Below are 25,582 nucleotides of genomic sequence, written 5' to 3' on the forward strand. Positions count from 1 at the left end.
GATGGGCACAGTGGCTGCATTTGAGGGCACAGTGGCTGCAATTGATGGGCACAGTGGCTGCGTTTGATGGGCACAGTGAGGCTGCAATTGATGGGCACAGTGAGCCCCCCCCCCCCCGTGATAGCATTAAAACTCAGCAGCTACAAATACTGTAGCTGCTGACTTTTAATATTAGAACACTTACCTGTCCAGGGATCCAGCGATGTTGACACCTCAGACGATTTTCGGATTGGCTCTCGGGTTTTGCCACTATCATTCATGGTAAGGGAAACCGACCGGTTCCCTACTGCACATGTGCGAAGCCCAGTGGAGGAAGGAGGAGGGGGGGCAAACTTCAGAGGAGACAGCGCAGTCTCCCGGAAGTGGGGAAGGGTACCTGTCAAAAACAGGTACCCGTTCCCCCCTGAAAGGTGCCAAATGAGCCTAAAGAGGAAGGGGTGTGGTTTACAGATGATAGGGTGGGTCTTAAACAGGAAGGGGTGTGGCCTCGGCAGGATGGGGTGGGTCGTATTTAAATTAGGGGGGTGCATGAGTTTAGTCAGGCCTGTGGCAGCACAAAACCTAAATACACCACTGCGTATATTGTAAATATATTTTATTTGCACTTCTGTAAACACATTATTATCCAGCGCTGCACTTCTATTTCTATACATGTCCTTAGCCGCGCCCCATCTGGCTTGAAAACGTTGCAACTTCCACATTTTGACTTTCCCCCAGGGGACCTAGCTCCTGGGAGAACCACCAACAACCAACTAGGTGGGAGCGTCATACCCTAGATGGGCCCCCAATTCTTTAACAACCTGGTTAATCCTTGATCCCCCCAAAGACCCCCTGACCCGCAAGCTGCTGCGACAAAAGTCCAAAATTGTCCCCCACCCAGAATACACCCTAAACCTAGAATACAGGGCGGGAGGAAAACTCTTCATGTCAACTGAACTTTCTGGAATGATTACCCATCAGCCCTTGCACAGAAATACCTTTGCCTGACCCTGACACCCTGACCATCTGACCCCTAAGCCACCAATCAGATAAGCTACACCCCTACCCCACTAACTACAGAGTTTTTTAAAGTGATTGTAAAGGTTCAGTTTTAAAAATTTAAAATAACAAGCATATCATACTTACCTCAGCTCGTTTTGCACAGAGTGGCCTCAATCCCCGACTTCTGGGGTCCCTCTGCGGCTCTCGCAGCTCCTCCTCTTATCAGATAACCCCCTAGGAGAAGCGCTCTACTGGGGGGGTTACCTTGCGGGCGCGCTCCCGATTCCAGCATTCGTCGCCCAAGTCATTGGATTTGATTGACAGCAGCGGGAGCCAATGGCTGCACTGCTATCAATCTATCCAATCAAGAGCCAGGACCACGTGCAGAGAGGGACAGCTCATCTCCACCAAGCGAAATACAGGGCTCAGGTAAGTAAAACGGGGGGCTGGGGGGCCAGTGACTGCCAGAAGTTTTTTCACCTTAATGCATAGGATGCATTAAGGTGAAAAAACACGAGGGTTTACAACCCCTTTAACCCTTCTCAGACCTGTTCCTCTCTTAGTCATGCCGACCCTCCGTCTTTCTCTTCTCCGGGTGGCACTATATCAGCTTCTGAAGCAAAGGTATAATTCCTTCTTTACATGCATATGGGTACAGTACAAGCTAGGGCCACAATCAGATACTTATATTATAAACTGATACATGTCCTTGCTTTAATATCTGACTAAGTTCCTAAATAGACATCTATCATCTATTCTTTAGCTGTTCAATCCCATATCTTACAAATTAGGTTCACCTTTTTGAAAAAAAATAAATGAATGTACATATTTTCACAGGAATAAATGTGCATTGTTTTTTTATTATTGTCAAAGGATTTTGCTGAGCATTGCACCCGCGATTCATAGAGTGCGGGTGCAATGTCGGGTTTCTGCAGACACGTCCTCCAGCTCTGTGCTCATACCTCCATATGGGCATTCAGTTACAAAGCTGGAGGAAGTGTGAGTGCACTATGGGGTCGCTCATCGAGGCACTCGCAGGTCACTGAGGACTACAAGCCATCTGCTGCGATGGAGACGGGACTTGTAGTTTCTTCATTTGCAGATTCCTGTGAATGAATGACGCGGCTATGCAGGTGGAGCTCGCACAGCTGCGATGATTTTGAAATGCCACAGTGGCTGTGGGGAGAACTCCTGCCTGCTGTCACAGGGGAGATCAGGGGGTGCAGGGGGGGCAGGAGCATATCACACGTTATACCGTAAATCTAGGTGTAACGTACAAAATTCTCTGAAAGTTGAACTTGTTTAAAGTGAACCAGTGCCCACACAGTGCACACTAAAGTAATTACATATTCTGAACAAGTAGTAAAAGCACATTTAACCACTTCAGCCCCGGAAGGATTTACCCCCTTCCTGACCAGAGCACTTTTTACAATTCGGCACTGCGTCGCTTTAACTGCTAATTGCGCGGTCATGCAATGCTCTACCCAAACGAAATTTGCGTCCTTTTCTTCCCACAAATAGAGCTTTCTTTTGATGGTATTTGATCACCTCTGCCGTTTTTATTTTTTGCGCTATAAACGGAAAAAGACTGAAAATTTTGAAAAAAAATGATATTTTCTACTTTTTGTTATAAAAAAAATCCAATAAACTAAATTTTAGTCATACATTTAGGCCAAAATGTATTCGGCCACATGTCTTTGGTAAAAAAAATGTCAATAAGCGTATATTTATTGGTTTGCGCAAAAGTTATAGCGTCTACAAACTAGGGTACATTTTCTGGAATTTACACAGCTTTTAGTTTATGACTGCCTATGTCATTTCTTGAGGTGCTAAAATGGCAGGGCAGTACAAACCCCCCCCAAATGACCCCATTTTGGAAAGTAGACACCCCAAGGAAATTGCTGAGAGGCATGTTGAACCCATTGAATATTTATTTTTTTTGTCCCAAGTGATTGAATAATGACAAAAAAAAAAAAAAAAAAATTTACAAAAAGTTGTCACTAAATGATATATTGCTCACATAGGCCATGGGCATATGTGGAATTGCACCCCAAAATACATTCAGCTGCTTCTCCTGAGTACGGGGATACCACATATGTGGCACTTTTTGGGAGCCTAGCCGCGTACGGGGCCCCGAAAACCCAGCACCACCTTCAGGATTTCTAAGGGCATACATTTTTGATTTCACTCCTCACTACCTATCACAGTTTTGAAGGCCATAAAATGCCAAGATGGCACAACCCCCCCCCAAATGACCCCATTTTGGAAAGTAGACACCCCAAGCTATTTGCTGAGAGGCATGGTGAGTATTTTGCAGCTCTCATTTGTTTTTGAAAATGAAGAAAGACCAGAAAAAAATTTTTTTTTTTTTCTTTTTTCAATTTTCAAAACCTTGTGACAAAAAGTGAGGTCTGCAAAATACTCACTATACCTCTCAGCAAATAGCTTGGGGTGTCTACTTTCCAAAATGGGGTCATTTGGGGGGGGTTTGTGCCACCTGGGCTTTCCATGGCCTCCGAAACTGTGATAGGCAGTGAAGAGTGAAATCAAAAATTTACGGCCTTAGAAAGCCTGAAGGCGGTGCTTGGTTTTCGGGGTCCCGTACGCGGCTAGGCTCCCAAAAAGTCCCACACATGTGGTATCCCCGTACTCAGGAGAAGCAACAGAATTTATTTTGGGGTGTAATTTCACAAATCCCCATGGCGTGTTTGAGCAATATAACATTTAGTGACAACTTTGTGCAAAAAAAAAAAAAAAAAAAAAAAATTTGTCTCTTTCCCGCAACTTGTGTCACAATATAAAATATTCCATGGACTCGACATGCCTCTCAGCAAATAGCTTGGGGTGTCTACTTTCCAAAATGGGGTCATTTGGGGGGGTTTGAACTGTCCTGGCATTTTATGCACAACATTTAGAAGCTTATGTCACACATCACCCACTCTTCTAACCACTTGAAGACAAAGCCCTTTCTGACACTTTTTGATTACATGAAAAAATTATTTTTTTTTGCAAGAAAATTACTTTGAACCCCCAAACATTATATATTATTTTAAAGCAAATGCCCTACAGATTAAAATGGTGGGTGTTTCATTTTTTTTTTTCACACAGTAATTGCGCAGCGATTTTTCAAACGCATTTTTTGTGGAAAAAACACACTTTTTTAAATTTTAATGCACTAAAACACACTATATTGCCCAAATGTTTGATGAAATAAAAAAGATGATCTTAGGCCGAGTACATGGATACCAAACATGACATGCTTTACAATTGCGCACAAACGTGCAGTGGCAACAAAATTAATACATTTTTAAAAGCCTTTAAAAGCCTTTACAGGTTACCACTTTAGATTTACAGAGGAGGTCTACTGCTAAAATTACTGCCCTCGATCTGACCTTCGCGGTGATACCTCACATGCATGGTGCAATTGCTGTTTACATTTGACGCCAGACCGACGCTTGCGTTCGCCTTAGCGCGAGAGCAGGGGGGACAGGGGTGCTTTTTTTTTTTTTTTTTTTTTCCTTTATTATTTTTTTGCTTTTTTATCTTATTTTTAAACTGTTCCTTTCATATTTTTTTTTAAATCATTTTTATTGTTATCTCAGGGAATGTAAATATCCCCTATGATAGCAATAGGTAGTGACAGGTACTCTTTTTTGAAAAAATTGGGGTCTATTAGACCCTAGATTTCTCCTCTGCCCTCAAAGCATCTGACCACGCCAAGATTGGTGTGATAAAATGCTTTCCCAATTTCCCAATGGCGCTGTTTACATCCGGCGAAATCTAAGTCCTAAAATGCTCGTAGCTTCCGGTTTCTTAGGCCATAGAGATGTTTGGAGCCACTCTGGTCTCTGATCAGCTCTATGGTCAGCTGGCTGAATCACCGGCTGCATTCTCAGGTTCCCTGTTGAGACAGGAGAGCCAGAGAAAAACACGGAAGACGGTGGGGGGGGGGGGGCATTCCCTCCCACTGCTTGTAAAAGCAGTCTAGAGGCTAATTAGCCACGAGGATTGCTTTTACATGAAAGCCGACCGCTGGCTGAAAAGAATGATACCAAGATGATACCTAAACCTGCAGGCATCATTCTGGTATAACCACTCAAAGTCGTGAATGGCGTACCTGAAGACAAAAAAATGGTTAACAATAAAGCACAGTAAACGGTAAAGTATAAAAAATTGCATACCTGAAAAGCAAACATGATAAAACATAATAACAATAAAACATTGCAGAATAGAATACAGTAAAAAAGAGCAGAACACCAGAGAGAGAATAGAGAGAGAGAGAACAATAAAACGACAACTATTTTTTTTTATTTTTGTTTGTGTTTTTTTTTTTTTTTTACACTTTTTTTTTGTAACTGTAACTTTTATAACTGTAACCGGTTCCAGGTTCGGGTCTCTCAAAATGCGATGGCATCTTGGGAGACCCTGTGAAAGTGTGCCTAGTCTGTGCAATGCTGTACCCTACGCTAATACTCAACTAGTGAATGGTAGCGTTCAAAACATTCACCAATGCAAAGACCAGGATTATCAGGACAGGAGGGACAATAATAGCGGGTGTCACGTCTATATACGCGCTTGCTGCAGACACATCTTTTTTGGGGGGGTTCATTGGGTAGGGGTACTCGGGAGGACATATAAATGCCTCTCATGCAGCCGACTGCATTTGGTTGGGGATGTGAATGGGGGAAATACGGGCGCTGCAGAAGTGGTGGGTTCCCAATTAGGATTGGCGAATGCAGCAGGAAGGGCATTATGGGCACGACGGGCCTGTGTTTGTCTTCTTCTTGGTGGCAGCGGGACACTACTTGTGCTTGCCACCTCACCAGCTTGAACTGCACTTATGGGACTCGCCACGTCACCAAGTGTTACTGCAGTGCTGGTATGACTACGACTGGGGTGTACTAGGCCGCTGGCGCTTGCCAGTTCACCAAAACGCTACAAAAAAAAGTGACAGTGATCGATCGATACTGCACTTGGGTGGGCTGGGCTGGGCCGGGCGGAGGGGCAAAACGCAGGTGCTAGCAGGTATCTGGGCTGATCCCACTAACACTGCGTTTTTGGGAACCCTAAACTGCTGGGGATGCTAGTATAGATCTGATCGGATCAGATATTGATCCGATCAGATACTATACCACTAAGGGAGGTGTACGGTGCGTGCGTGGGTGTTAGTGGTACTGGCGCTAATCTGACGCTGCTTGGGGCTGGTGCTTGCCAGTTCACCAAAATGCTACCAAAAAAACTGTTAGCGATCGCAGGGATCAGGCCTGACTCTGTGAACGCTGCAGTTATGCGTTTAGTGTTTTGTAAGTGACAGTGATCGATCGATACTGCACTTGGGTGGGCTGGGCGGAGGGGCAAAACGCAGGTGCTAGCAGGTATCTGGGCTGATCCCGCTAACACTGCGTTTTTGGGAACCCTAAACTGCTGGGGACGCTAGTATAGATCTGATCGGATCAGATATTGATGTGTTCAGATACTATACCACTAAGGGAGGTGTACGGTGCGTGTACGGTGCGTGCGTAGGTGTTCGCGGTACTGGCGCTAATCTGACGCTGCCTGGGGCGACGCATATCACCGCCGGGCGATCAGGGGGCTAAACCTTTATTCAGTAATAAACGGCGGGTGCCCTGACACTAAAAAAAATAAACAAACTAACCAGCGTCACCCGTAACAGTTATACGGTGATCAGTGGTGAAAGGGTTAACTAGGGGGCAATCAAGGGGTTAAAACATTTATTAGGTAGTATATGGGGGTCCCTGTCGCTATAAAACGCTGACAGCGAACCTAAATATTTACGTTCCTAACTAGCGTCACCAGCGACACTAATACAGCGATCAGAAAAATGATCGCTTAGCGACACTGGTGACAGGGGGTGATCAAGGGGTTAAAACTTTATTAGGGGGGGTTAGGGGGGTACCCTAGACCTACAGGGGGCTAATACTAACTGTCCTACCACTGCTAACTGTCACAAACTGACACCATGCAGTAATCAGGAAAAAAACAAAACAAAACAAAAAAACCTGCTTGCTGTCAGTTTGTGACAGGGGGGGGGGGTGATTGGGGGGGGATCGGGGGGCGATCGGGGGTGTTTAGTGTGCCTGGCATGTTCTACTGTGTTGTGTGTGTGTTGGTGCACTTACATGTCTTCTCTCCTCGGTGCTGGAACGGAAACTGGCCAGCCGAGGAGAGATGACATCACATCCTCTGCCTCTGTGTACTATACAGAGGCAGGGGATGTTTCTCATTGGCTGGGAGCGATCGCGAGGGGGGGGCCACGATCGGATGGTCTCCCCCTCGTCTCTCAACTCTCCCAGCCAAACGCCGACCGCCGATGGCACCGGGGGGGGGTCCGATCGGACCCCCCGCCCGCGGGAAGGCAATCACGTACCAGGTACGTGATTTTGCCTGCCCGTGCCGCTCTGCTCACGTATATATGCGTGAGGCGGTCGGCAAGTGGTTAAACAAGCCCTTATTTACCCTTGCACCTCTGAGCAATGTGGAGAAATTCATCTTTAAAATTCACAACAAACTTGGCATCACATTGTAGTGGTGTATTAACACATGCATGTAGGGCAAACTTTAATATTGATTGGACCCTGGGCAAATATTTTAATGGGTCCTCCCGAATCCACTTATCAACTATTTGAGGGCAGTGCGGGCTCAAGGGACAGCTGCTTTGGGCCCCACAACAATGACTGGACCCGGTGCAGCTGCCCCTTTTGCCCTGTGTTAAAGACACGGCCCTGCATGCATGTTATCACATGTTGTGCTACACTTTAAGGTGCATTCATTTAAATTGGCAGCCTAATGCACCAAATTACACAATGTAATGTACATGCACTATTTGTTTAATGTACCTCACTCACCATGCATTGTGGTGCACTGTAATGCAGGTGCATTGGGGTGCTATTTAGAATTAATAGCACTGAAATGCACCAACACACATAATGCGCATTGCCATTCATTACCGCAGTGCAGCAATATGAAGATGGCCTTGGTACTTTTCTTAATACTTTATATTGTAACATAATCTGAGCAGTTTTCCTGCCCACTAATGTAAACAGAAAGCAGATGTTTCTAACAGCTGTTAAAAGCCCACTGAACCCCAACTTTAGAGGCTTTGTTGAGATCTTTAAGGGCGCTTGCACATGGATGTAAAAAATATCATGTTTTTAGGCATTCGGCATTCTTTTTTTTAACTGATCTAAATGCAGCCTATTGTTTTTAATAACAAAGTTAGTAGAGAGAGCCAGTAACTCCAAAATCCTTTAGACAGCTTTATTTATGGCATAACAGTGATTTAAAAAGCAACTAATGCATTTCAGCACGTGGCTTTGCACAAGGCCTTGTGCCGAAACGCGTTAGATTGCTTTTTAACCACTTGCCACCTGCCATATAGCAATACAACATCGGAAAAGTGGTTCTGTTATCCCTCGGAGGCGTGCAGCGTGGCATTTGGACATGCGGTGTGTCAGTCTAACACACCGCATCTCAGATTGTGGTAAGAAGCCTCTGACGGAGACTTCTTACCACGTGATCAGCTGTGACCAATCACATCTGATCATCACGTGAACCAGGAAGTGCCGGCAACCGGCTTTTCCCGGTTTGCGCTGACAGGGAGAGCCGATCAGCGGCTCTCCCTGTCAGATGGGGGGGTCTATGCATCAGAGGTGCCCATCAGCTGCCAATCACTACCCATCAGCTGCCAGCCTGTGCCCCATAAAGAACGCCTGTCAGTGCCCATCAAAGTGCCAATCAGTGCCCATAAAAGTGCCAATCAGTGCCCCATCAGTAATGCCTGTCAGTGTCCTTCAGATTCTACTCAGTAATGCCTGTCAGTAGCTCCTCAATCCTCATCAGTGCTGCCTACCCAGTGCCATCTATCAGTGCCACCTATCAGTGCTGTATATCAGTGCCCATCAGTTTTTTTTTTTTTTTCAAAAATTTCTGTCTTTTTTAGTTTGTTTAGCAAAAAATAAAAACCCCAGTGGTGATCAAATACTACCAAAAGAAATAAAAATGTTGTTTGAGTACAGTGTTGCATGACAGCGCAATTGTCATTCAAAGTGCGACAGCACTGAAAGCTGAAAATTGTCCTGGACAGGACGGGGGGAAAGTGCCCGGTATTGAGGTGGTTTATCACTGTTATGCCATAAATAACATTTTCTAAAGGATTTTTGAGTTGCCGGCGCTCTCTACTAATTTCATATTGTACCCAGTGGATGGAGGATATTTTGGATTCTGAGCTCCTGTGTTATGCCGCGTACACACGGTCGGACTTTTCGTCTACAAAAGTCCAACGGACGCTGACGGACTAAAGCTGGCTGGTAATCCGATCGTGTGTGGGCTTCTCCGGACTTTCAACGGACTTTTTTAGCCTCAAATCCGACGGACTTTAGATTTGAAACATGCTTCAAATCTTTACGTCGTAAGTACGACGGACCCCGAAATCCGCTCGTCTGTGTGCTAGTCCGACGGACAAAAACCCATGCTAGGGCAGCTATTGGCTACTGGCTATGAACTTCCTTATTTTAGTCCGGTGTACGTCATCACGTACGAATCCGTCGGACTTTTGTGTGGTCGTGTGTAGGCAAGTCCGTTCGTAAGAAAGTCTGCCGCAAGTCCGCCGAAGGTACGTCGGAAGTATGTCGGACAGGCTGTCGGACTTTTGTAGACGAAAAGTCCGACCGTGTGTACGCGGCATAAGGCTGGCCATACACTATTCAATTTTCCTGTTCAACTTTCCTTTAGATTTACCAAAACCATATAATAGGAGGTCAAACCTAAACACTTTCAATTTGGATGCAATCAGGCAGGCCCTTGTACTACATAGTTGAAGGTAAATCTAAAGAAAATTGAACAGGAAAATTGTATGGTGTATGGCCAGCTTAAGGATTCCACCAATTTATCCAGGGTGTGTTCCCATGTTAGAGCACTGCTATTTGTCTCCTGTGTCTGAATTGTTTTTAATGGGCCTGCACACACAGGATAGAGCTGTGTATAGATTAGTAAAAGAAAAAAAAAATCTGTGCTCATTGTCAGTATTTTTGGTGTGTATGCATTAAATCACACCCACTCGACAAAAAACAGCTAGAAGAATTATACAAAAAATACACACAAATACGCGTATATACCCACATATATGTATGTATAATACAGCCCATAATTGTTTTTTTACGCAAGATTTTTCTGCCATGAATATCTGATGTTCATATATCAGTACCGTATGAAAAAACCTAAGGCTGGGTTCACACATATGCGGACGCGGTTTCAGTGCAGCAGTCCGGTGCGGTTCTGTTCGCTGGCCCAGGTCTGAAATTGTACCTGAAATCGCACCTAAACCAAAACCCAAAAAACGCACAGGACCCTTTTTAAAACCGCACCTGCGGCCACACCCCGCACATGTGTGAACCGGCTCCATTGAAAGCCGGTCCGATTCACATGTTATGCGATTTGGATGTGGTTAACCACTAGCCGACTTTAAACAGCTGGAGCAGGCGCGTGCCCGCTACATCGTGGGGGAGCCGACGCGCATGGCCGGCGGTCGCAATGACTGCCGGCAACGCGTGATCACGGGCACGAGAGACAGAATGGGCATTTGTGTGTGTAATTCTGTCAGTAGAGGAGAGAGAGATCGTCTGTTACTACTAGCTAGGAACAACGATCTGGCTTCTCCTCTAGTCAGTCACATCCCCCCACAGTAAGAAACACACTGAGGGAACACATTTAACCCCTTGATCGCCCCCTAGTGTTAACCCATTCCCTACCGGTGACATTTACACAGTAATCAGTGCATTTTTATAGCACTAATCCCAAAAATGTCAAGGTGTCAAAAGTGTCCGATCTGTCCGCCACAATGTCACAGCCCCGATAAAAATCGCTGATCGCCACCATTACTAGTAAGAAAAATAAAAATAAAATTGCCATAAATCTATCCCCTATTTTGCGCAAACCAATCAATATAAGCTTTTTTTGCGATTTTTTTTTTTTTAATTTTTTTAATTTTTTTATTTTATTTTTTATATTATTTTTTACCAAAAATATGTAGAAGAATATATATAGGCCTAAACAGATTTTTTTTTAAATTGGGGATATTTTTTATAGCAAAAACTAAAAAATATTGTTTTATTTTTCAAAGTTGTCCCTCTTTTTGTTTATAGCGCAAAAAAAAAAAAACACAGAGATGATCAAATACCACCAAAAGAAAGCTCTATCTGTGGAGAAAAAAAAAAGGACAGCAATTTTGCTTGGGTATTACGTTGCACGGCTGTGCAAAAAATGGCCTGGTCATTAAGGGGGCAAATCCTTCTGGGGCTGAAGTGGTTAAAAATGCATCCAATTTGCGTATATGTGAACCGAGCCTTAGGAACTTTGAGGTTGAATTTCTTGCTGATAACTATTTCAATATTTTATATGCCAATAAACTTTTGTAGAGGTAACTCAATGGGGTGTGTTTATCTTTTCTTTTTTGTTTTTTACTTTTTTTTTTTATGTTTGATTACACCTCCCTCATATCTAGACAGGAGAGTACCTCTCTCTCTCCGATGGTACAAAGTTTCCAGGACTTCTCTTTTTTTTTTTTCAAGTGTCCCCACAGCAAGCAGCTTACTATGGGGGCACCCGAGCCCCTGCTCTGTGCATACCTCCCAACATTTTGAGATGAGAATGAGGGACACCTACTAGCAAATGTATGTAGGCATAGGACATGCCCCCTGCCACGCCCCCTTAAAGGAGAATTAACCCAGAAAAAAAAAAGAAGGTTAATGAAATCCACAAGGGACATTTTGTTACCTCTACTATTCCTTTATATTGGCTAATACAAATGCCAATATAAAGGAATAGTAGATTCCTACAAATGCAGCAATTTAGAATTTGGATGAAAGGTTTAGCACTGGGAAACCCTTTTTGAAAGATAAAAAGTGCATTTTATATACAACTTTATAGATCAGACCAAAATGAGAGACAAAAGAGGGGGACAGAGGGACATTGCCCCAAATCAGGAATAGTCCCTCCAAAAAAAGGGACAGTTGGGAGCTATGTCTGTGTGTCCATTCAGACACAGAGCTGTGGCTTGGCCCCGCCCCCTCTCTCTCCTCATTGGCACACTGACTCTGACAACAGCGGGAGCCAATGGCGCCTGCTGCCATAGCTCCCAACTGTCCCTGATTTCGAGGGACTGTCCCTGATTTGGAACAAAGTCCCCCTGTCCCTCATTCCTCCTCATTTGTCCCTCATTTTGGTCTGATCTATATAGTTGTATACAAAATGCACTATTTATCTATCAAAAAGTGTTTTACAGTGCTAAACCTTTTATCCAATTTCTAAAGTGCTGCATAATTAAATTCCAAAAGCCAATATAATGGGAATTAGTAGTGGTAAAAAAAAGCTCAAGGGCACAATTCTCCTTTAGGGGGGTGTGGCAGGGGGTGTGTCCTGTGCCTACGTACTTTTGCTAATAGGTGTCCCTCATTCCCATCTCAGTAAGTTGGGAGATATGCCCGCTGCTGTGTCTCAGCCAATCAGGAGGGAGAGTCCCAGCTGAGGCTCTCGTTCAACACCGCTGGATCGAGATGGGGCTCAGGTAAGTATAAGGGGGGCCGAGGAGGGGGGGGGGGTGCTGCTGAACACTGAAGGTTTTTTCTCTTAATGCATAAGGATAAAAAAAACCTTCAGCCTTTATTTACAGCCTCTTCAACATTCCTTAGAATACAGATTCTGCCAGTCCTGTATACATGACTAAGCACTGCAGATTGACACGGCCGGCCGGGTGTTTTCTGCACACATGCAGAGTGTACAGTTCATGTCAGAGATTTAAATATCTAATCCTTCATCAACCTGTTTGTTCAGGCTGTGCAGGGAAGACAGGTTCAGACAAGCAGATTTCCTCCTATCTCCAGCCTGAGCACCATGATGAATGTGTTTGGGGTAGAACAGACCTGCATAGCTTTGGTTTTTTCTTGGTGTAAGTTGCCATCTGTGAGTAGAGAGCTGCACTTCCATCACCTGGAGTTCACGTCCCCCCCCCACCGATAACACTATGGGCAGACAGCTGGAATTCTTCCCACTAAATAGATAACACATCATCCTATCACGATTGCTGGGTGAGCCATTTAGGCTCCATGCACACTGGTGTAAAAAACTTCTACTGATCCTACAGGAGTTTTGTGTTCTGCCTGTAGAAGCAACTCAATGTTATCCTATGGGGGTTATTTACGAAAGGAAAATCCACTTTGCACTGCAAGTGCACTTGGAAGTAAAGTCGCTGTAGATCCGACATGCAAGGAAAATAAAAAACAGCATTTTAGCTTGCACATGATTGGATGATAAAATCAGCAGAGCTTCCACTCGTTTCAGATCTACTCCTTAGATTTAGAGCGACTGCACTTCCAAGTGCACCTGCAGTGCAAAGTGGATTTCCTTTCATAAATAACCCCCCTATGTGTCCATGTATATTAGGACATTTACAGGCATATTTTGAGATCATTGTTTAGAGGCAGGAAAAAAAACCCTTCTCATTCGCGTTTCTCATTGGAGCTCACTGGCAGAAAAAATGTAAAAGTCTCCTAAACTCGTCTAAACTTTGTACAAAAAATGCTCTATATGAGGGTTTTTTACTCCAAAGAGAACAGACGTTTTTTTTTTAAGCCCAGTGTGCATGGAGCCTTAACCACTTCAGACCCGGACCATTTGGCTGCCCAAAGACCAGAGCGTTTTTTGCGATTGCGTCGCTTTAACTGACAATTGCGCGGTCATGCGACGTGGCTCCCAAACAAAATTGACGTCCTTTTTTCTCCACAAATAGAGCTTTCTTTTGGTGGTATTTGATCACCTTTGCGGTGTTTATTTTTTGCGCTATAAACAAAACAAGAGCGTCGATTTTGAAAAAAACGCAATATTTTTTACTTTTTGCTATAATAAATATCCCAAATAATAAAAAAAAAAATGTCTTCATCAGTTTAGGCAGATATGTATTCTTCTACGTATTTTTGGTAAACAAAATCGCAATAAGCGTATATTGATTGGTTTGCGCAAATGTTATAGCGTCTACAAAATAGCGGATAGATTTATGGCATTTTTTTATTTTTTTTTTTTTTTTTTACTAGTAATGGTGGTAATCAGCAATTTTTAGTGGGACTGAGACATTGCGGCGGACAAATCGGACACTTTTGACACTTTTTTGGGACCACTGACATGTATACAGCGATCAGAGCTAAAAATGGCCACTGATTACTGTATAAATGTCACTGGCAGGGCAGGGGTTAATACTAGGGGGCGATTAAGGGGTTAAGTGTTCTCTAGGGAGGTGTTTCTAACTGTGGGGGGAGGGGACTGACTGGGAGTAGAGAGAGATTGGTGTTCCTGATTACTAGGAACAGACATCAATTCTGAAAAAAACGCAATATTTTTTACTTTTGCTATAATAAATATCCCCCAAAAATATATTAAAAAAAAGTTTTTTTTTCCTCAGTTTAGGCCGTTATGTATTCTTCTACATATTTTTGGTAAAAAAAATAAGCGTTTGATTGGTTTGCGCAAATTTTTATTAATATTTTTTTTTTTAACTAGTAATGGCAGCAATCTGTGATTTTTATCATGACTGTGACATTATGGCGGACAAATCGGACACTTTTGGCGCTATTTTGGGACCAGTCACATTTATACAGCGAGCAGTGAAGGGGTTAACACTAGGTGGCACTGTAGGGGTTAAATGTGTCCTAGGGAGTGATTCTAACTGTGGGGGGGTGTGGCTACATGTGACATGGCACTGATCACCGCTCCCGATCACAGGGAGCTGTGATCTTTGTCAGTGTCATTAGGCAGAACGGGGAAATGCTTGTTTACATCAGCATTTCCCCGTTCTTCCTCTCTGTGAGACGGAGGAGGTTCACTCTTCAGGTGACGGGCAGTGCCACTACCCCTACACTTACATATATCTTTTACACTGCTGGTGCCCCAAACTCTGGAGCCTTAAGGGGAGGCTGCAGCCTAGCCTACACCTAAGCGCTGAATTTATATATCACCTCTCCTCTACGTACAGTGGTGGCAGCGTGACATCACAGGCTTGGCTCCTCCCTCCTAGACGCGTATCGCCCTCTCATTAGGCTTCCTCAGTACCTACGCTACACGTCTAGGAGGGAGGAGCCAAGTCCGTGACGTCACATTGCCACCGCTGATTACTAGTAGAGTAACTGCAACTAACATGCAATGCTCCTTCCAAACAAATGGAAGTGAGAAGGAAAAATAGAGCTTCGGGAACTCACAGAGCTTGTTACAAGGAGACAGAGAAACACAAGAAATGATTTCATGAAAAATAGATTACAGGGCCATTAAGTACTGGATGTGTATGGATTATTTTTGGGAGAATAAAGATATCGTTTAGCGTCACTTTAATTACCGAAAGTGTTACACCACATTAAACCTTTCACAAAACTCTTTTCATTATCACGTTATTGTTTTAACAAAAACAGTATAAAAGATTCATAGAGATTTGTCCCAATTGGTGCGACGCCGACTTTGCGGCATCGCACTGATTTCCAAAAGTAGTTCCTGCACTACTTTTGACGACTTCGGGCACAGATGTCTTTCAGATCTACCCCAAAATTGCACTGAAATGTGGGTTTAAAATGGTGCGAGTTCAGCTGAACTCGCACCATTTCAAACCCGCGCTCAGTGTGAACGTACCTTTATTATCCAAGCTTAATTGATCAAGCTGAACTTAGAAGCTGATTGGCTACCATGCACAGCTGCATCAGATTCTGAGTGCTCCAGTTTTAGTAAATCTCCTCCAAAGTAATGGAAAAACCTCTTGTAGGTTAGTCAATTATTTTTTGGTTATTGATTCCTAACGAGTCACATAACTGGAGGGCTAGGAGAGGAGTGTCCTTTGCCTACACACTTTGTACTATAGGTTGATCCTCTTTCTCACCCCAGAAAGTTGGGAGGTCTGCATACAGAATGGTTATAACTGATATTGCTTGTACCAGTGATACTCTGGTATTCTTTAAAACCCATACATACCCTAAAAATCATATACACCAATCCACTCAGTTTTGGGTGGACTCTGTTGGGCTTGACTACTATCTTCTTAAAACTCTCCAGAGCCTTGCATGGAGGAGTCTGTCTCAAATCCCCCATAGCTTGGCAGCAATCAATGCTCCACCTTAAAGAATATGTTACTCCCAACATGTCATATTCCTGATATGTGACTGCTGTACCGTGTACTTGTATGAGAAAATATGTTCTCTTTGTATCGCTTCCTTTATGTTAAATCCCTGCCAGTCCCTCTGCTTTCCTATTAACCACCTGCCAACCAGCCGCTGAAGTTTTACTGCGGCAGAATGGCACGGCTGGGCGAAATGACGTTATGTAATGTCGCTTCTCCCTGTGGGCCCTAGTGGCGTGTGCGCACCTCCGGGGGCGTGCCCGCTGCTCGCCCCTGGAGCTGATGCGAGTGCCCAGTGGTCGTGATCACCGCCGGGCTCCCGCGATCACTGGTGACACTCCGAGAACTGGGAACTGTGTGTGTAAACACACAGAACCCGGTTCTCTGAGGGGAGAAGAGACTGATCGTCTGTTCATACAAAGTATGAACAGTGATCTGTCATCTCCCCTAAACAGTCCCATCTCCCCTTCAGTTAGAACACAGAGAGGGAACACAATTAAAGTGGAGTTCCACCCACTTTTACAACTCTTCAGCATCCCTCACTAAACACTGTACTGTGCACTGTAAACAAATTGGATATTTTTTTATTTTTTTTCTCAGCACCTACTCTATATCTGCTGTATTCATTTTTCACTTCCTCCTCCCTGGCCGCAGCCCATCGCCTCATTTCCTGTTTGCAATGCTTTCTGGGAAGGGGCGGCAACTTCTTCTGAAACTGCCGTTGCTATGGAAACCTGACCTGAAACCTATTACACTGCTTGTGCTGCACTGAGCATGTGCGAGATCTGCAAGGATGAGATCCAGGAAGAAATACAGTCTGGCTTCAGATGCCCACACTTAAGATGGCCACGGCCTGCTGTAAGTTTATAAAATAACAAACTACTGCTATAAACTAACAAAACAGACCTTCGTTTACAGACTAACTTTGCTAGAATACATTAAGCTTGTGTATTATAGGGGTATTTTTATTTAAAAAGTATCATTTCGGCCGGAACACCACTTTAACCCCTTGATCGCCCCCCTAGTGTTAACCCCTTCCCTGCCAGTGACATTTTTACAGTAATCAGTGCATTTTTATAGCATTTTTATAGCACTGATCGCTGTATAAATGCCAATGGTCCCAAAAATGTGTCAAAAGTGTCCGCTGTGTCCGCCATAATGTTGCAGTCCCGATAAAAATCGCAGATCGCCGCCATTACTAGTAAAAAAAAAAAAACAATAATAAAAATGCTATAAATCTATTCCCCTATTTTGTAGAGGCTATAACTTTTGTGCAAACCAATCAATATGCGCTTATTGCTATTTTTATTACCAAAAATAAGTAGAAGAATACATATTGGCCTAAAAAAATTAGCTTTTTTTAAAAAAAAAATAGTGCTATTTGCAAAAAGTACAAAATATTGTGGGTTTTTTTTTTCAAAATTGTCGATCTTTTTTTGTTTATAGCGCAAAAAATAAAAACGAAAAAGATGATCAAATACCACCAAAAGAAAGCTCTATTTGTGGTAAAAAAGGGACGTCAATTTTGTTTAGGTGCAGCGCTGCACGACCGCGCACTTGTCAGTTAAATTGACGCAGTGCCAAATCGCAAAAAAATGGCCTGGTCATTCAGCAGCCAAATCTTCTGGGGCTGAAACGGTTAAAAACTTACCACACTAAGCAGGAGAACACACCATGGTCAGTTCTCTAGCTGTGCTGGGAACTCAGCCAGCTCTCCTCCAATGATCAGACTTGTCCTGACACCCCTCTCCCCCCAGAGAGCTCTATTCAAAACAGACAGCGAAAAAAAGTTAAATTAAAAACTGAGGTTCACACTAGCTAATCTCTGATCACATGACTGCTGGTGTGCGCTGAGAGGCCAAAGCACCAATCCCGGCACATCTTACTGTTTCCTTTATTGAAGCGGTTGTAAAGATTTGATTTTTTTTTTTATTAAAATAACAAACATGTTATACTTACCTGCTTTGTGCAATGGTATTGCACAGAGCAGCCTCAAACCTCCTCTTCTGAGGTCCCCCTGCTGGGAATCTTGGCTCCTTCTCTTCTTTGTGTGCCACCATAGGAGCACACTTCCTATGGTGGCATGCGGGCTCACTCCTGAGCCAGACTGTGTGCATCCATAGACACACAGCACGCTTCTGCCCCGTCTCCCACTTTCGGCGTGACTGCGGGACTCCGCTCCCATGTCACAGTTTTTGATTGACAGCAGCGGGGGCCAATGACTTCTGCAGCTATCAGTCTGTCCAATGAGGAAAGCGACAGCGGCTGCACTTGTGCACATCGCTGGATCAGGCTCGGGTAAGAAAACAGGGGGGGGGAGCTGCAGCAAAGAAGGTTTTTCACCTTCGTGCATAGAATGCATTAAAATGAAGAACCATTAAGGCTTTACAATCACTTTAATGCATGTAATGCATTAAGGTAAAAGGAAAAACGTTTGGCTTTAGAACCACTTTAAACTCTATTCACCACAGCGGCATTGGAATGTGGTTTTATGTCACAACCCACTGTGCAGAAAAGAAGTGCTGGAGGCAGTATTTTTTTTTTTTTTTAACCACACAATTCAATGATGTGAACTGATACCACAGGAAAAAAGACATATTAGGAGGGTTATTTATGAAAGGCAAATCCACTTTGCACTACAAGTGCAAACTACAAGTGCAAAGTGCACTTGAAATTGCACTAAAAGTGCACTTGGAAGTGCAGTCGCTGTAGATCCGAGGGGGACGTGCAAGGAAAATAAAAAACAGCATTTTAGCTTGCACATGATTGGATGATAAAATCAGCAGAGCTTCCACTCATTTCAGATCTCAGATTTACAGCGACTGCACTTCCAAGTGCACTTTCAGTGCAGTTTCGAGTGCACTTTGCACTTGTAGAACAAAATGGATTTGCTTTTCGTAAATAACCCCCCCAGGTGAAAATGGGCCCTTAAAGCAGCAGTACTTAGAAAATTAACACTAATAAACAAAAAAGTAAAAAAAAAGCAACACAAACAAGAAGAAAATCAAATAAATGACACTAAAGCTAGGTTTACACTTGTGTGTGCACAATTGTGTGTGCATGTCATGGGTAACAGCAGGACATTCATTTGAACAGGCTGTTGTACCCACAAGAAACATGGGGGAAAAAGTCCCTGACCCCTGTTAAAAAATGCTGTGGCATCATGCGGCTCTGTGCGCACGGTGCGGTCATGGACTTCTTTCCCTGCATTTCTCCTGGGTACACATCACGGGAATAGCATCCCATTTGTACCCATGGAAAACACAGGGAAAGAAGTCCTTGACCCCCCTTTTTAACAACGCGCAGAACTGCTGGATGCCATTTTGCGCAGGTATATCAATTAAGAATTAATGCCCCCCCTCCCCCGCACATTTGCTAAAGAGCAGCATCTTTTGCCTGCAGGTCGGGAATGTGCGCAATTATGCATGCATTCCCGACTCGCACACACGAAGCCTGACTAACTTCCCCCCCAAAGTATCCCAGTGTGCAAAATAGAGAGTTCGGTATCTGCAAAATTTTTGCTGACAACCATTTCACTGAAATCCCGCCAATCATCCCGAGTGTACAGTAATAGACAGGGATGGAAGATCATACAGAAGTGAGCGGCAACTATAAAGCAGATTTATACCGCGTATACTATATATGGATATACTGACTGACAGCCATGGAACATGTGCAGATTTATTTGCTTACTCAAGGCTCTAATGTAATTCTGCACCGGCGTCTGAGAGAGGCTTCAGGTGATTAAACCTGCAGACTAATCAGTTTTCGGATTACTTGCTTTTTAAGGAAAGTGGACTCAATAACTGCTCATCATCTGCTAAAAATTTTAAAAAGAAATACAGATGAAAATCAACCAGTGAAGGGGCAGCACAGCAGCTTAATGGTTCAAATCCCAACCAGAACAACGCTTTATCCTAGATTGACAAGGCCCAGGCCTAGGGCAGCACTTTGCAGGGGGACAGCACGGAAAGAGTCCCCGTTGGCTTGCGCTACACTGTTATGCCCTGTACACACGGTCGGATTTTCCGATGGAAAATGTGTGATAGGACCTTGTTGTCGGAAATTCCGACCGTGTGTGGGCTCCATCACACATTTTTCATATGAATTTCCGACACACAAAGTTTGAGAGCAGGCTATAAAATTTTCCGACAACAAAATCCGTTGTCGGAAATTCCGATCGTGTGTACACAAATCCGACGGACAAAGTGCCACACATGCTCAGAATAAATTAAGAGATGAAAGCTATTGGCTACTGCCCCGTTTATAGTCCTGACGTACGTGTTTTACGTTACTGCGTTCAGAACGATCAGATTTTCCGACAACTTTGTGTGACCGTGTATGCAAGACAAGTTTGACCCAACATCCGTCGGAAGAAATCCATGGATTTTGTTGTCGGAATGTCTGATCAGTGTCCGATCGTGTGTACAGGGCATTAGCATATCGCCAGCCTTATGGGGTGGACTGGGCTGAGAGGCAAATTAGTCTAGTTCATCCATAAAGCCGCCGCACTGCTTCCAGTATGCGGGCGGCCGGCATTCCGCAACTGTGGGGGGGGGGGGTGCGCCGCTTCTAATTTTGACTGTCTTCTCATCCTGGACCACAAACCTTCCTCACTGTGCTGTATGTTTTCTGCTGCACCATTGGCATGGTTATATCTTCTTAGTCCTCTCCATAAAATTATCAGACATTTGTGCTTAAAGTAGAACTATAGGCAACACTTTTTTTTCTATTTTGGATAGAATAAGGGAGGGTTATAACCCCTGTCAGTTTGTTTTTTACCATCCCTGTCCCATTGCAGAGATTTCCCTTCACTTCCTGCATCATAGCCAAACAGGAAGTGAGAGGAAATCTATGCAAATTAAGGGAATCCATTGACACCCCCCCCCCCGCCCTCAGAACTAGTGTCCCCACTCGAAAATTTCAGGGTGGGTCTTAAACAGCAAGGGGTGTGGCCTTGACAGGAAGGGGTGGGTCATATTTAAGTTAGGGGGTACACAAGTTTAGTCAGGCCTAGGGCAACACAAAACCTAAATACACTACTGAACCAGAACACTATCTGCATGTTTTCCCTCTGAATACATGGGGATAGGAGGGAGGATCAGTGGCGTCACTAAGGTTGGTGTCACCTGGTGCAGAAAAACATGGTGTCACCCCCTCCCCCCCCCCATGTTTTACCGCATCGGAGCGGCTTTCTTCTCCAGCCTTCCACAGTGCTCTGTCCTGCTGCTGTGGAGTGACAGTATGAGCAGAACAGAGCAGTACACTTGGAAGGCTAGCACATCAGGCTCTCCTGTTCAGCCTGCCACAGTGCACTTGATGGTGTCACCCATGGCTCAACCAAGCCCCCACAGGGGAAGCACACTGCATAAAAGGGTAGGCGCGGCTGAATTGCATGCTACGTACAGGGTGCAGGACTCAGATGTGCGCTACGTGCAGAGTGCAGGACTCAGGTGTGCGCTACGTGCAGAGTGCAGGACTCAGGTGTGCGCTATGTGCAGGACTCTGGAGTGTGCTGTGTACAGGGTGCAGGACTCAGGACTGCGCTACGTACAGAGTGCAGGACTCAGGGTTGTGCTATGTACAGGGTGCAGGACTCAGGGTTGTGCTATGTACAGGGTGCAAGACTCAGGGTTGTGCTATGTACAGGGTGCAGGACTCAGGGTTGTGCTATGTACAGGGTGCAGGACTCAGGGTTGTACTATGTACAGGGTGCAGGACTCAGGATTGCACTACATACAGGGTGCAGGACTTAAGATTGCACTACGTGCAGGGTGCAGGACTCGGGATCGTGCTATGTACAGGCTGCAGGACTCAGGATTGCACTATGTACAGGGTGCAGGACTTATGATTGCGCTATGTACAGGGTGCAGGACTTAAGATTAGACTACGTATAGGGTGCAGGACTCAGGATTGCGCTAGTTACAGGGTGCAGGACTCAGGATTGTGCTATGTACAGGGTGCAAGACTCAGGATTGGGCTACATACAGGGTGCAGGACTTAAGATTGCACTACGTACAGGGTGCAGGACTCCGGATTGTGCTATGCACAGGGCTCAGGATTGTGTTATGTACAGGGTGCAGGACTCTGGATTGGGCTATGTACAGGGCTCAGGATTGTGTTATGTACAGGGTGCAGGACTCAGGATTGGGCTATGTACAGGATGCAGGACAGAGGATTGCACTACATACAGGGTGCAGGACTTAAGATTGCGCTATGTATAGGGTGCAGGACTCAGGGGGCAGGGTACAGAAGTGCGCTGTATACAGGGCACAAGGCTCAGGATGGTGCTACGTACAGGGTGCAGAATTCAAAAGCTCACTGTGTAAAGGGGGCAGAGTTCAAAAACTCACTAAGTACAGGGGGCAAGGCTCAAGAGTGTAAAAGTAAAGTACTGCATCCTACACAGAACAGAAGAGGGGCTGCTACCGAAGAGCAGCTACAACTTACAGAAGGTGTGCAGTCTGGACTTTAGAAGGAGCTGCCGCCGGGACAGTAGTAGAGCTGTCATACACATCGCCCGTCAGTGGATGTCTTTCCCGATCTCTTCCGATTGGCCAATGCTGCTGGTCAGTCCTGTGATCGCTTTAGTCGGCCAGGAGAGATGGGGCGGGCGGTATCTCAGCGCTGCTTGTCTGACGCATCGTGACCCGGAGCGGCTTTGTGTGCTGTGTGTGGGGGTTAATATGACACCGAGCATCCGGCAGTCATAGGCGCACCTGCGGGGCTCAGATTTGGTCCAGACAACTATGTGTGCAGCCCCGCACACACTGCACAGAGATGAATGATGCGCCCCTGGTGTCACCCCTCTGGTGGGTGACACCCGGGTGCGGGCCGCACCCCCCGTCTCCCTATAGCGACGCCACTGGGGAGGATTATGGTGTGGTGTTGTTTTTCAGGGGTTGGGCTTGGCCCCTTAGTTCCAGTGAACGAAACGTTTAAGGCGTTAGCATACCAAGACATTTTGGACATTTTCATGCTCCCAACTTTGTGGGAACAGTTTGGGGATGGCCCCTTCCTGTTCCAACATGACTGCCCACCAGTGCACAAAGCAAGGTCTATAAAGACCTGGATGAGCGAGTTTGGGGTGGAATAACTGGCCTGGCCTGTACAGAGTCCTGACCTTAACCCAATAGAACACCTTTGAGATGAATTAGAGCGGAGACTGCAAGCCAGACCTTCTCGTCCAACATCAGTGCCTGACTTTACAAATGCGCTTCTGGAAGAATAGTCAAACATTCCCATAGACACTCTCCTAAACCTTGTGGACAGCCTTTCCAGAAGAGTTGAAGCTGTTATAGCTGCAAAGGGTGGGCCAACTCAATATTGAACCCTACGGACTAAGGCTGGGATGCCATTAAAATTCATGTGCGTGCAAAGGCAGGTATCCCAATACTTTTGACAATATATGTATTTGTAAATTGTTGGTACTTTATAAATACCTGTGATAAATTAAATTTTACAGCAATAATCCTTTATTTCGACATACAGAGGTAATTATCTTCATTTGATACATGTTGGTAAATTTGTGATATTGTAATTTTATTCATAAGTGATATTTGTCCTAAAAACCCAACAAGATTAAAATAAGAAAACTGTGCTTTGTAATTCAGGCTTAAAGTGGCTCTAAAGTCAGAAGGTTTTTATCTCTTTAAAAAACCTTCTGTGTGCAGCAGCCGCCCTAATACTTACCTGAGCCCCATCTCGATCCAGCGATGTTGCACAAGAGTCTCAGCTGTTCAGGACTCTCCCTCCTCATTGGCTCCCGCTGCTGTCCATGAAAGTCAGTGAGCCAATGAGGAGAGAGTGGAGGCGGACCCGAGCTGCGGCTCTATGTCTGAATGGACACACAGAGCAGCGGCTCGGCTTGTCCGAAAACCCAAACAGCCAAAGGTCGATTCGGATCACAACGGAAGCGCAAGGGACCAGTGTGAGGACATACATAGAATTTTAAGGGATGCGTTGTTCTTGGGATTTTCACTAAAGGTGCCGATAATGGCCGACAATAAAATTGATATTCATTTAAATTCATGATATTATTTAAAAAGTTGAATATAATACAATTAGATATAAAAATATATATATATATATATTTAAAAAATTGTCATTTTTGGTGCATCCTGAATTTTCGGTTTCCGCACCAAAATTTCTATTCGGTGCATCTCTAACATAGATAATTGTACTTCTTCATGTGCAAAGTTTTTTTTATATTGCTGAAATTTTTTTTAACTACTTTAAGACCCCTTTCACACTGGGGCGCTTTGCAGGGGCTACAGCTCTAAAAATAGCACCTGCAAAGCGCCCTGTCTCTCCAATGTGAAAGCCCCGAGGGCCCCGAGGGCTTTCCCACTGGAGCGATGCGCTGGCAGGACGGTAAAAAAAGTCCTGCTAGCAGCATCTTTGGAGCGGTGAAGGAGCGGTCTGTATACAGCTCCTGCCCATTGAAATGAATGGGGCAGCGCGGCTATACCGCCGGCAAAGCGCCGCTGCAACAGAGCTTTGCGGTGGTTTTAACCCTTTCTTGGCCGCTAGCAGGGGGGTAAAACTGCCCCGCTAGCGGCCGAATACCGCCGCTATAAACGACGGTAAAGCGGTGCTAAAAATAGTGTCGTTTTACCGCCGGCGCCGGCGCCCGCACCGCCCCAGTGTGAAAGGGGCCTAAAGTAGAACTAAAGGTAAAACCTTTTTTTTTTTTTCATTGTATATATAACCCCTGTCAAGTTTTTTTTTTTTTTTTTTGTCTGTCTATGTCCCATCTGAGAAATTTCGCTTCACTTCCTGTCCCATCACCACGACTGAATGTAAGCGGAAATCCCTCTAAAATGAGGGAATCCCCGGAACTAGTGTCCCTATTGGACGATTTGCCCTCTATTCCTGTACTGGTGACCAATCCAATTTTTTTATATTTTTTTTTCACACTTTTGGTGATAACGGTCATCAAGACAAATAAAACGTAGACAGCAATAAAAACCTGACAGGGGTTCTGACCCCTCTACACTGTATCCAAATAAAAAAAAAAAAAATTCCTTTTTTATCTTTGCCAGTTATACTTTTCAGGTATACTTGTCTAGTGGTGCTTTATGTTGTAGACATAGGTAACAGCTCCAGACACAAAGTTCAAAGCGCTGAATTTCTCGGAGAAGTTGTCAGGCAGATGTAGTATGTGGTAATTGAGGCCGGCCTGGACTGTCAGTGCTGTGTCTGCACTTCGGAATATAGTAACATATAATAGAAGGATTCCTAAGGCTTTAATCTCTGCTATTATAACATGGAAGGAGAATACCAAAGTGTGGAAAGGAAACTCTGCTCAAGCTTTAATTTCCATGTAGGTGATGTTTACTGCTAATGAGGACTTTTATGTTAAAGGGTATACTTTGCAACTAGTTCCTTAATGGCTGTAATTATATGTATGTCTTGTCTGCTTTTACCACTCCATCA

At 44.6% G+C, this 25,582-nt stretch overlaps 1 protein-coding gene and 1 long non-coding RNA gene across 2 annotated transcripts in view; one reads left to right on the forward strand and one right to left on the reverse strand.

The window, feature by feature from the left end:
• LOC141134435 (uncharacterized) overlaps positions 1 to 23,033 on the reverse strand; it is a 40,225-nt gene extending 17,192 nt beyond the window's left edge. The window contains exon 1 of the long non-coding RNA XR_012243150.1: positions 22,595 to 23,033. This is a non-coding gene — a long non-coding RNA (uncharacterized lncRNA). The remainder of the gene's footprint in view (positions 1 to 22,594) is intronic.
• SEMA4B (semaphorin 4B) overlaps positions 1 to 25,582 on the forward strand; it is a 165,694-nt gene that overhangs the window by 26,680 nt on the left and 113,432 nt on the right. The window lies entirely within an intron of this gene.

This window comes from Aquarana catesbeiana, linkage group LG03 (genome assembly GCF_042186555.1).
Source record: "Aquarana catesbeiana isolate 2022-GZ linkage group LG03, ASM4218655v1, whole genome shotgun sequence".
Classification (NCBI taxonomy): domain Eukaryota; kingdom Metazoa; phylum Chordata; class Amphibia; order Anura; family Ranidae; genus Aquarana; species Aquarana catesbeiana.